Source organism: Triticum dicoccoides, chromosome 2B (genome assembly GCF_002162155.2).
Source record: "Triticum dicoccoides isolate Atlit2015 ecotype Zavitan chromosome 2B, WEW_v2.0, whole genome shotgun sequence".
Classification (NCBI taxonomy): Eukaryota; Viridiplantae; Streptophyta; class Magnoliopsida; order Poales; family Poaceae; genus Triticum; species Triticum dicoccoides.
The window spans coordinates 411888788-411900793 of NC_041383.1; positions in this window are offsets into that span (position 1 = coordinate 411888788).

The window sequence follows — 12006 nt, forward strand, 5'->3', positions numbered from 1 at the left end:
TCCCCTACACCCCTTCGTGAGGGGGTTGATGTTCTTCTACGGGCTAGATTTCCATGATCTAGCCCCCAACTCCCTCCTCCACATCTCGGCCTTCATTATCGTATGTGAGGCCCTCCTACGAGTCCAGCCACACTTTGGCCTGTGGCTAAAGGTGTTCAACGTCAAGCCCATGGTGGTTGGCGGTGCCCAGGCGGACTGCAGCGGGGCCATGATCAGCAAGCTGGCACGGGTCTAGTGGCCGGAGGGCAGGTTCATTGACACCGTCAAGGTGTAGCAAAAAGAATGGTTCTACATCACTGAACCAAGGGATGCTGCCTGGACGGCGGCTCCCGAATTCATATCCGGATCCCTGGCGAGATTTTCCTCATGGACTACAAAAAGTCCGGATTAGGGGTCCACTGCTGACGTGAAGTTGCTGCAGAAGCGAGTCGTCAACGTGATGGAGACCGGCGCGAAGCTGACCAATGTGGTCCAGATAATGCTCAAGCGTAGGCTCCTTCCTTGTCAACAAAGGGCCAAGCCGATGTGGGCGTACAAGTCCAAAGATCCGGCCACCATGCAGCACCTCTTCGGTACAACCCATGACAAGGCATGGGGTCAGCTGTTCAAGCCTCAAGAGACGTGGCCGACCAAGGAGGAGGACATCGGCTTCGATGTTGCGACCCACCCGATGGAGGTGAGCGGTCTTTCGCCTGACATGTGTTTGGATAATAATACCATGCACAATTTGTTCTAAGCCTCTCTTTGTGGATTTTGCAGGATGGCTCAAAAGGCTGAAAAGATCAGCAGTGAGGCGCCGCTGCCTGAAAAGCCCCGATCGGCTCAGCTAGAGAAGCTGGTGGCTGTGGTGCCTTACAAGGCACCCGACAAGAAAGGCAAGAAGAAGAAGGATGTACTGGAGGCCAGGGAGGGCCTTCGCAAAAGAGCTCATCCGGGCACCTCGTTCTGGAGGTGCTGCAGCCCCATCTGCACAGGACGGGGACGAAGACAAGGACGAGGAGGAAAGCGCCTCCTAGAATTCCAAGAAGAGGCGGCGTCCAAAGACATCGAGGAGGTACAACCCCCTCAGGCCCCAAAGAGGCAGTGTTGTCCTAAGGTTATCCTGCCTAACAGCTCGGACCCCGACGAGGAGTCTGAAGCATCCGAAAAGGTTCCAGAGAAGGAACCTAGGGCCAAGCCCCCAGCTGCCAGGTATATATTCCTTGGTTGTTTTAATTGCTTTATTTCTAATATTCCCTTACAAATGGATAACAACTGTCTGGTGACGCAGCCCACCACGTGGTCACCCCGCCGAGCAGACTTCGGAGGGGGCATCTCCGCCCTCCGATCTAGCGGACAGCGGATCGGCGACGCGCTCCGCACCTCCCGTGATCACTGAAGAAGTTGGGGAGGTGTGATAATCCCCAATTGCAGGGAATCATCGTAGCAATTTCCAAAGGTGGAAGTAATAAGCATGGAGTGTCGAACCCACAAGGAGATAAGGGTAAGATCAATATTCTCTCAAGTCCTATCTGCCACTGATACGACTACGTACACCGAACGTTTGCTTCCAACTAGAAACGAGAAATAAAACTATATTGTGGGTATGAAGAGGATAAATTTGCATGATATTGTAGAGCTAAAATATAAAAGTAGGTGTTGTTATCATAAATTTAGAATACATTACTAAATATTATAAATATCAAGTGTGGAATAATGGTGGGTAGGTGTGCGGAATTTTCCTAGGCAATTGGTTAACAAGATCGGTAATCACTATTGCAATTTCATATCAGGGAGAGGCATAAGCTAACATACTTTCTCTTCTTGGATCATATGCACTTATGATTGGAACTCTAGCCAGCATTCGCAACTACTAAAGATCATTAAGGTAAAACCCAACCATAGCATTAAAGTATTAAGTCCTGTTTATTCCCATACGCCATGACCCACTTATCCATGTTTGTGTTTCAGTCACTCATGCAACGCAGACAATAAGCAAACCATGAACATATTGAAAACCCTACAGTGGGGACCCCTCACGCTTGCGCGACATGGAGGGCACCATAGGACATCACCAATAATAAAACATGCAACTCAAACCAATCTAGATCATCAATCAACCCAAAGACAAAGGAAATCTACTCAAAACATCATAGGATGGCAACACATCATTGAATCATAATATGTGGCATAAAGCACCATATTCAAGTAGGTGATTACACCATGGTGCGGGAGAGTGGACCGCGTAAAAGAGATGAGGATGGTGATGATAATGGTGATGTTGATGAAGACGATCACCATGGTGATGATTCCCCTCCCGATGACATTCCGGCGCCACAGGGAGAGAGGAGGAGAGGTTCTCCCCCTTGTGCTCCCTCCTCCATGGCCTCCCTCTGGTCCTTGGCCTTCATGGCGATGATGGCCCCTCCGAGATCCTCCCCCATGGCCTCCGGTGATGATACCCCCCTCCGCCAGGGTACCGGAGAGGGCCTAGATTGATTTCTCGTGGTTCTGGAGGCTTGCGGCGGCGGAACTTCCGATCTCTCCTCTATTCTGGGTTTTTTAGGATTTATAGGAGGGGCTGGCATCGGTTTCATGTCAAGGGGGCCCACAGGGAGTCCACGAGGTAGGAGCACCCTCCCAGGGGGTAGGGCGTGCCCTCCACCCTCGTGGTGGCCTCGGGACTCCCCTCCGGTAGCTTTTCGTTCCAGTATTTTTTATATTTTCCAAAAATATTCTCCGTTGATTTTCAGCGCATTTCGAGAACTTTTATTTCTGCACAAAAACAACACCAGGGTAGTTCTGCTGAAAACAGTGTCGGTCCAGGTTAGTTCTAATCAAATCATACCAAAATCATGTAAAAAATTATAAACACGACATGTATACTTCATAAATTATAGATACATTGGAGACATATCAGCATCCCCAAGCTTAATTCCTGCTCGTCCTCGAGTAGGTAAATGATAAAAGAAATAATTTAGGAAGTGTGAATGCTAGCAAGTGCACAAGTTTGATCAATGATAATTTCAGTCACCCTTTCTAGCATCATTATATATCATAACAGTAGCTCAACTCATAAAACTTCTCATGATCAAGTAACAACTATTCACATGTTAAAGTATGGATCATAAACTTTCTTGAAAACTAACAAACTATGTTCTCAGTCATCAAACAATTGCAATTCATCTTATTTTCAGGAAGGGTCTATGTAAGAGCTTTGATTTAGCAAATTCCACATACTCAACTATCATTTAATCTTTCACAATTGCTAACACTCACATGATATTTATGGTTCAAAGTTTTAATCGTACACAGATAAAGATAGGGGCTTATAGTTTCGCCTTCCAACCTTTTACCTCAAGGGTAATGTCAACAGTAATACCTTATGAAAACCTACATCCAAGTGGATATATATATCCGGATCATTCCAACACAAAGTGCTTGCCAAAGGAAAAAGTGTAAAAAGGAAAGGTGATGATCACCAAGACTCTTGTATAAGGGTAGAAGATAAAAGTAAAAGATAGGCCCTTCGCAGAGGGAAGCAGAGGTTGTCATGCGCTTTTATGGTTGGATGCACAAAATCTTAACGCAAAAGAACGTCACTCTATATTGCCGCTTGTGTTAAAGACCTTTATTATGCAGTCCATCGCTTTTATTTCTTCCATATCACAAGTTCGTATAAAGCTTATTTTCTTCACACTAATATATCATACATATTTAGAGAGAAATTTTTATTGCTTGCACCGATGACAACTTACTTTGAAGGTTCTTACTCAATCCATAGGTAGGTATGGTGGACTTTCATGGCAAAACTGGTTTAAGGGATGTTTGGAAGCACAAGTAGTATTTTAATGAGTGCTCACAATTACAAAAGATGTCCAAGATAGTATATTTATATGTGAAATCTCGCTTCCTTCAATATTCTTTCATGAATTGTTCAAGTGACCAATACTGCGTTTGATAACTTTCAATAAATTTACCACCTATACTTATTATGTGTGAAGTCATTACTCCCCATGGTATAAGCATATGAAACATATATAAATTCAGATTTATGATATTCAATTTCTTCAACCATTTACTCATAGGATATACGTGAAGCACGTGAGTAAATGCCAAACTACTACAAAAAGATATAAGTGAAGGACAATGAGTAGTCAAATAATTGACTAGCCATGGAAGGATTCTCTCTCATTCAAGATTTCAGATCCAATGGTTTTATTCAAAATTCAAGTAAAATTGAAAATACGCTCCAAAAAAAACACATATCATGTGACGAACAAAAATATAGCTCCGAGTAAGGTATGCCAATGGTTTTGAAGACGGAAGAGGGGATGCCTTCCGGGGCATCCCCTAGCTTAGGCGCTTGAGTCTTCCTTGAATATTACCTTGGGGTGCCTTGGGCATCCCCAAGCTTAGGGTCTTTCCACTCCTTATTCTCCTCATATTGACATCTCACCCAAAACTTGAAAACTTCAATCACACAAAACTTAACGGAACTTCATGAGATGGGTTAGTATGATAAAGAGTAAATCATTCACTTTGGTACTGTCAAAGACAAGATTCATAATTGTTCTCACACAATGCCTATTGTACCATGTCATATCTACAATTTATATCGAGCAATATAAGCCATAGAAACTAGAAAACAAGCAAACTATGCATTGAAAATAGAATCTGCCAGAAACAGAACAATTTGTAATGATCTGAACAGAAACCATACTTATGCTACTCCAAAAATTCTGAAAAATTAGGACAACCTGGGCAATTTGTATATAAATCTTGTGTAAAACTTTCATATCAAAAGCACGCTTATATGATTTTTTAAAATTTTGTTAAATAGTGCAAAAGTTTCTGTTTTTCAGCAAGATCAAATCAACTATCACCATAAGCCATCCCAAAGGTCTTACTTGGCACTTTATTGAAACAAAAGCATAAAACATGATTACTACAGTAGCATAATCATGTGAACACACAAAAACAGTAAGGATAAATATTGGGTTGTCTCCCAACAAGCGTTTTTCTTTAATGCCTTTCTAGCTAGGCATGATGATGTCAATGATGTTCATATGAAAGATAAGAATGAAAACATAACGAGAGCATCATGAAGCATATGACTAGCACATTTAAGTCTAACCAACTTCCTATGCATAGGGACTTTGTGAGCAAACAATTTATGGGAAAAAGAATCAACTAGCATAGAAAGGCAAAACAAGCATAACTTCAAAACTTTAAGCACATAGAGAGGAAACTTGATATTATTGCAATTCCAACAAGCATATATTCCTCCCTCGTAATAATTTTTAGTAGCATCATGAATGAATTCAACAATATAACTGTCACATAAAGCATTATTTTCATGATCTAAAAGTATAGATATTTTACTACTCTCCACATGAGCAAAATTCTTCTCATTCGGAATAGTGGGAGCAAACTCAATAAAATAACTATCATGTGAGACATAATCCAATTGAAAATAAAAATCATGATGACAAGTTTCATGGTTAACCTATTCTTTATAGCATACATGTCATCACAATAATCATCATAGATAGCAACTTTGTTCTTATAATCAATTGGAACCTCTTCCAAAATAGTGGAATCGTTACTAAATAAAGTCAATACCTCTCCAAATCCACTTCCATAATTATCACAAGAAGATTCAACACCCTCCAAAATAGTGGGATCATTACTTCCTAAAGTTGACACTCCTCCACACCCACTTTATATGATAGTCTAATTCATACTCCAAAAGATATAAGTGAAGTTCATGGAGCATTCTATAATTAATATAGATTAACCAGTATCCAAGCTCAAAATATATAAGTGAAGCACACGAAGCATTCTATAAAACCACACTCAAAAGATATAAGTGAAGCACATGAAGCATTCTATAAATCAATGAAGGGTTATCTCATACTAGCATGGTTCATAAAGAAAGAAAAACACAAAGGACACAATTCATGTGAACAAAACAAAAACCGAGGTATACCGATAATTGTTGAAGAAGAAAGATGGGATGCCAACCGGGGCATCCCCAAGCTTAGATGCTTGAGTGTCCTTGAAATATTTAATTGGGGTGCCTTGGGAATCCCCGAGCTTGAACTCTTGCCTCTCTTTATTCTTCTCACATCAGTAACTCCTCGTTCTTCAAACACTTCATCCACACAAAACTTAACAAAAACTTTGTGAGATCCGTTAGTATAATAAAGCAAACCACTACCTTTAGGTACTGCTGTAAACTCATTCTAATTTCATATTAGCATCATATCTACTGTATTCCAACTTCACCATGGTTCATACCCCCCAATACTACCCATAGATTCATCAAAATAAGCGAACAACACATAGAAAACAAAATCTGTCAAAAACAGTACAGTCTGTAGTAATCTAGAAACTTCGTATACTTCTGTAACTCCAAAAATTCTAAAACATTAGGACAACCTAAACAAATTGTATAGCAGTACTGTGCAAACAATTTCAGACCCGTTTGACTTTCCAGTAAAGAATGTAAATTCACGCGCTACAGCCAAAGTTTCTGTTTTTGCACTTCACATAGTAAACAAGCAATCTAATCATCCTAAAACCAAAGCTTGGCACATTATTTTTATAATACAATGGATATTGATGAGGACATCAATACCATTGTTACACCCACAGCCCCTACTGCTATACATACTGGACCAATTACTAGAGCTCGCGCACGCCAACTAAATTACCAGGTACTTCCGTTTCTTGGTAATGATTCTAATGTTCATGAGAATATGATGCTGCCTAAATTGGATACATTTGTTTTGCTTACAAATGAAGGGCCTAGCTTGGTGAAGGATGAACATTGGAGCAAGAACAAGCATGGAGATGATGGCATGCGCAAGGGGAACAAGAACGGAGTTACAAGTGATGATTTCAGGTCTTTGATGCCACCATAACGAGTGCATGAAGCCTTGGACGAAATATACAAGATGTCACTTCATAAATTTCGTCCAGAGGCTATTATAGGTGCTGCGTCACCTTTTTATTGGGCCAGGCCCATGTAATTTCGAAATACATAAGTATAAGCTATTTTTAGAGTCCGTATGTGTGGGGAAACAAGAGATAGGGTTGATTTCGGACCCCTCCACCAAGGGCCACGAAATTCCCCCTCTCTTCCTCCATATATACAGCCCTTAGGGCACCATTCAGACTTTGGGTTTTGTTTAGATTAAAGTTCGCCATAGCTGCAACTTCGCGTACTTCGTTTGTGTTCAACGACCAGACAAAGGCGTCACAGAACCCCACCTTGATCAATAAAGCTTTCATCTTATATTCGCAATATCCAGATTGCAATCTCAGTTTCTTGCTTGTTCTTTGTTTGCTCCCAGGAAACAGACCCTCGTGGTCAGGTTGATCGTGCTCCGGCGTGGTCAATAACCTCTCGGAGTTGGTTTAGCGATTGCTAAGGCGCGACGTCCTCGCACGTTCGTAGTCGGATCGTCAAAGTCGACTTCCCCCAAAGCGATATCCATCATCTCATCGAAAGACGGGACACCTTTGCCTCTATCAAGTGGTATCAGATTTCCAGGTTGCTCGGTGAGATTTTACAGTTTTTCGTAGTTTAGATCGAGTCTTTTCTTCATACCTATAGTCCACAAAAAAGCCACAAAAAAATTTAGGGTTAGTTCATCATATCCGAACCAGTCTGAGCCATTGCATAATCTTTTCTGTATTTGCGTTGTTGAATTTGCGGTTGCATCATCGTGTCTAGTTGCTGGTCTTAGTGTCTAGTCCTTTAGAGTTTCGAGTTATGTTCACAAGTTGTCACGCCGCCGCCGCATCATCATCATCACCGCTGCCATATACCACCATCGTCATCACTGCTGCCATATACCACCATCGTCATCACCGCTGCCATATACCACCATCGTCATCACCGCTGCCATCTACCACCATCGACATCACCGCAGCCATATACCACATATCCACCTCCATCACGCTAGTCTGAGTTCCACCAGATTCATCTCCGCCACCAGTCCGAGTTCCACCAGATTCATCTCCGCCACCAGTCCTAGTCCGAGTCTAGTATTTGTTGCTTTGTTTTCGACTTCCAGATCACGCCATACTCCGAGTCATGATAGAGAAGGACTCCCGAACTTTCGTGTTACCCGCAGTAGAAAAATAGCTCCAGTTAAAAAAAAACTAAGTTTGGAAAATTCTGGCTAGGCTGTTTCTAGACCATTTGTAGACTTTTTCGAAAAAAAAATTGTTGCAGAGCAAAAAAAAAGAGAAAAAAAGTGCAAAAAAAAGAGAAAAAAATTCAGAGTGTGCTCCTCCCTTGTTTACGTGCAGTGCCGTGATTTTGTTAGTGTTCTAGGCTCGCGTCTCTAGCACAGTCTAGCCTAGGACCAGCACAGTATCATCGTTGAGCGTTTATTCAATTTTGCATCTCTGAATTGATTATTGCTGACCCTTTTTGCTACCATATTATAAGCCTTCCCAGCTCCACATACATCTACGTCGTGCGTTTGATTCTCCCTGGTAATCGCTCTATCCAAGCTTTGAGAGTTTTGACTACAACGGTTGCCGATCACCACCTGCTGTTGGGTAAGAACTGGTAAGAATTTGAGATTCGCTTGAAGGATTTGTGACACACCACCACCACCACCGCTTCCTAGTAGTCCGTAGAATCATATTATTTTGTGTTTCTATTGCTGCTAACCATGCCAGGATCACAAGCCGATGAGACTGATTGGGAGAACCTGCCGAACAAACAGCTACATGATAAATTTCAGCAAATGATGAGTGGACAGGTGCAAGATGTGCTAAACAGATTTGACGAGGCCATGGAGAAGATAGATGGCATTGAGAAGACGTTCGAAACAAAGCTTGATAGCAAGTTTAATGAATTGCTCGCGCGTTTTCCACAACCACCGCCGGCTGCACCTATCGCACCTCTGCAACAACATCAACAACGCCTCCTTCCGAATCAGTATGGACGAGCGAAGCGTGTTCCTATTGAGGATGGCCAAACTTCTGGTGCTGCTATTCCTGTTGTTGATGCTTCTTTGGCTCGTGCTACTGCTGCTGCTGGTACCCAGGAGGATGATGAGTATGCGGGCGATTATGAGGATGAGGTTGATCAAAATCAGAACTATGTGCAGCCACCAGCACCACCACCAGCAGGTCGACCTCAGGTATATATTCGTAATGGTAGGCCTGCACCACTACCTCAGGTACGAGATGATGTCCATATTCCTAAACTAAAATTGAATATTCCACCATTTGAGGGTAGATATGTTCCTGATATATATCTTACTTGGGAGTTAGAAACTGAACAACATTTTACATGTTTACAATATCCCGAGGAGAGACGGGTTGCTGCTGCTGTTTGTGCTTTCACTAGTTTTGCATGTGTATGGTGGTCTGAACATTGTAGATTATATCCTATTCCAGCTACTTGGGCTGCTTTGAGAACTGCTATGCATACTCATTGGGTTCCACCATATTATCAACGTGAATTGCTTCAAAAATTGCAGCGTTTAAGACAAGGAAAAAATTATGTAGAAGAATATTATCAGGAATTACAAACTGGCATGATTAGATGTGGTATTGTTGAGGAGAATGAAGCTATGCTTGCACGTTTTACGGGTGGATTAAATAGAGAGATTCAGACCATTCTAGAGTATAAGGAGTATACTAATATCACTCGTTTATTCCATCTTGCTTGTAAAGCTGAACGTGAAGTGCAGGATCGACAAGCAATGGCGCGCACTAACTTTTCTGCAGGTCGATCTTCCTCATGGACACCGCGTGCATCTTATACTTCCACTGCACCAGCAACTCCATCAGGTGCCATCTCCAGCCATGATATAAGAAAGCAGGCACAACCACCATCATCTGCCAAGAGCGCACCTGTCGGGCCTGCACAGAGCTCTTCTTCTTCCATGGGATCAACAGGGCACACAAGTGATATTATTTGTCGTTGTTCTAAGGGAAGAGGTCATTATGCGCGAGAATGCAAATCTCAACGTGTTATGATTGCTACTGAGGATGATGGGTATGAGTCCGCTAGTGACTATGATGAGGAGACTTTGGCTCTTATTACCAGTGAAGAACATTGTGGAGATGATTCTGATCATGAGACGCAATACGTGGCTCCTGAAGACGCTGACAGGTATGAATGTTTAGTTGCTCAACGTGTTTTGAGTGTGCAGGTCACACAAGCTGAGCAAAATCAGAGGCACAATTTGTTCCATACCAAGGGAGTTGTGAAGGAACGTTCTGTGCGCGTCATCATAGACGGAGGGAGCTGCAACAACTTGGCTAGCATGGAGATGGTGGAGAAGCTTTCTCTCACCACAAGACCACATCCACATCCTTACTACATCCAATGGTTCAACAACAGCGGCAAGGTTAAGGTAACACGTACTGTTCGTGTGCATTTTAGTATCTCTACATATGCTGATTATGTTGATTGTGATGTGGTACCTATGCAAGCATGTTCCTTATTACTTGGTAGACCATGGCAATTTGATAAAAATTATGTACACCATGGTAGAAACAATCACTATACTCTTGTTCATAAGGATAAAAATATTACTTTGCTTCCTATGACTCCTGATTCCATTTTGAAAGATGATATTAATAGAGCTAATAAAGAAAAACAGGAGAAGAATAAGAGTGAAAATCAGATTGTGGCAAAAGAATTTGAGCAACAAATGAAGCCTAATAATAAACCATCTAGTGTTGCTTCTGAAATTAAATTGAAAAGTGCATGTTTATTTGCCACCAAATCTGATATTGATGAGCTAGATTTCAGCAAATCTGTTTGCTATGCTTTTGTGTGCAAAGAGGCATTATTTTCATTCGAGGACATGCCTTCCTCTTTGCCTCCTGTTGTCACTAACATTTTGTAGGAGTTCGGTGACGTCTTTCCACAAGACATGCCACAGGGATTACCGCCTATTCGAGGGATTGAGCATCAGATTGACTTAATTCCCAGTGCTTCACTGCCAAACCATGCGCCATACCGTACCAATCCAGAGGAGACGAAGGAGATTATGCGTCAAGTACAAGAGCTTCTCGACAAAGGTTATATACGCGAATCCCTTAGTCCTTGTGCTGTTCCTATTATTCTAGTGCCGAAAAAGGATGGTACATCACATATGTGTGTTGATTGTAGAGGCATTAATAATATTACTATTCGTTATCGTCATCCTATTCCTAGGCTAGATGATATGCTTGATGAATTGAGTGGCTCTACAATATTCTCCAAAGTTGATTTGCGTAGTGGATACCATCAAATTCGTATGAAATTGGGAGATGAATGGAAAACAACATTTAAAACTAAGTTTGGATTATATGAGTGGTTAGTCATGCCTTTTGGGTTAACTAATGCACCTAGTACTTTCATGAGATTAATGGATGGAGTTTTACGTGCTTTCATTGGACGATTTGTGGTAGTTTACTTTGATGACATATTGATTTATAGCAGATCTTTGGAAGAACATTTGGAACATTTACGTGTTGTTTTTATTGCTCTACGTGATGCACGTTTGTTTGGTAACCTTGGGAAGTGCACCTTTTGCACCGACCGAGTATCTTTTCTTGGTTATGTTGTTACTCCACAGGGAATTGAAGTTGATAAAGCCAAGATTGAAGCTATTGAGAGTTGGCCGCAGCCCAAAACGGTCACACAAGTGAGGAGTTTTCTTGGCCTCGCTGGATTCTATAGGCGTTTTGTGAGAGATTTCAGCACCATTGCTGCACCTCTCAATGAGCTTACAAAGAAAGATGTGCCTTTTCTGTGGGGTACTGCACAGGAAGCAGCCTTCATGGTATTGAAAGATAAGTTGACACATGCTACTTTACTCCAACTTTCCTGATTTTAATAAGACTTTTGAGCTTGAATGTGATGCTAGTGGAATTGGATTAGGAGGTGTGTTATTACAAGATGGCAAACCTGTTGCATACTTTTCTGAAAAATTGAGTGGGCCTAGTCTGAATTATTCTACTTATGATAAAGAATTATATGCTCTTGTTCGGACTTTA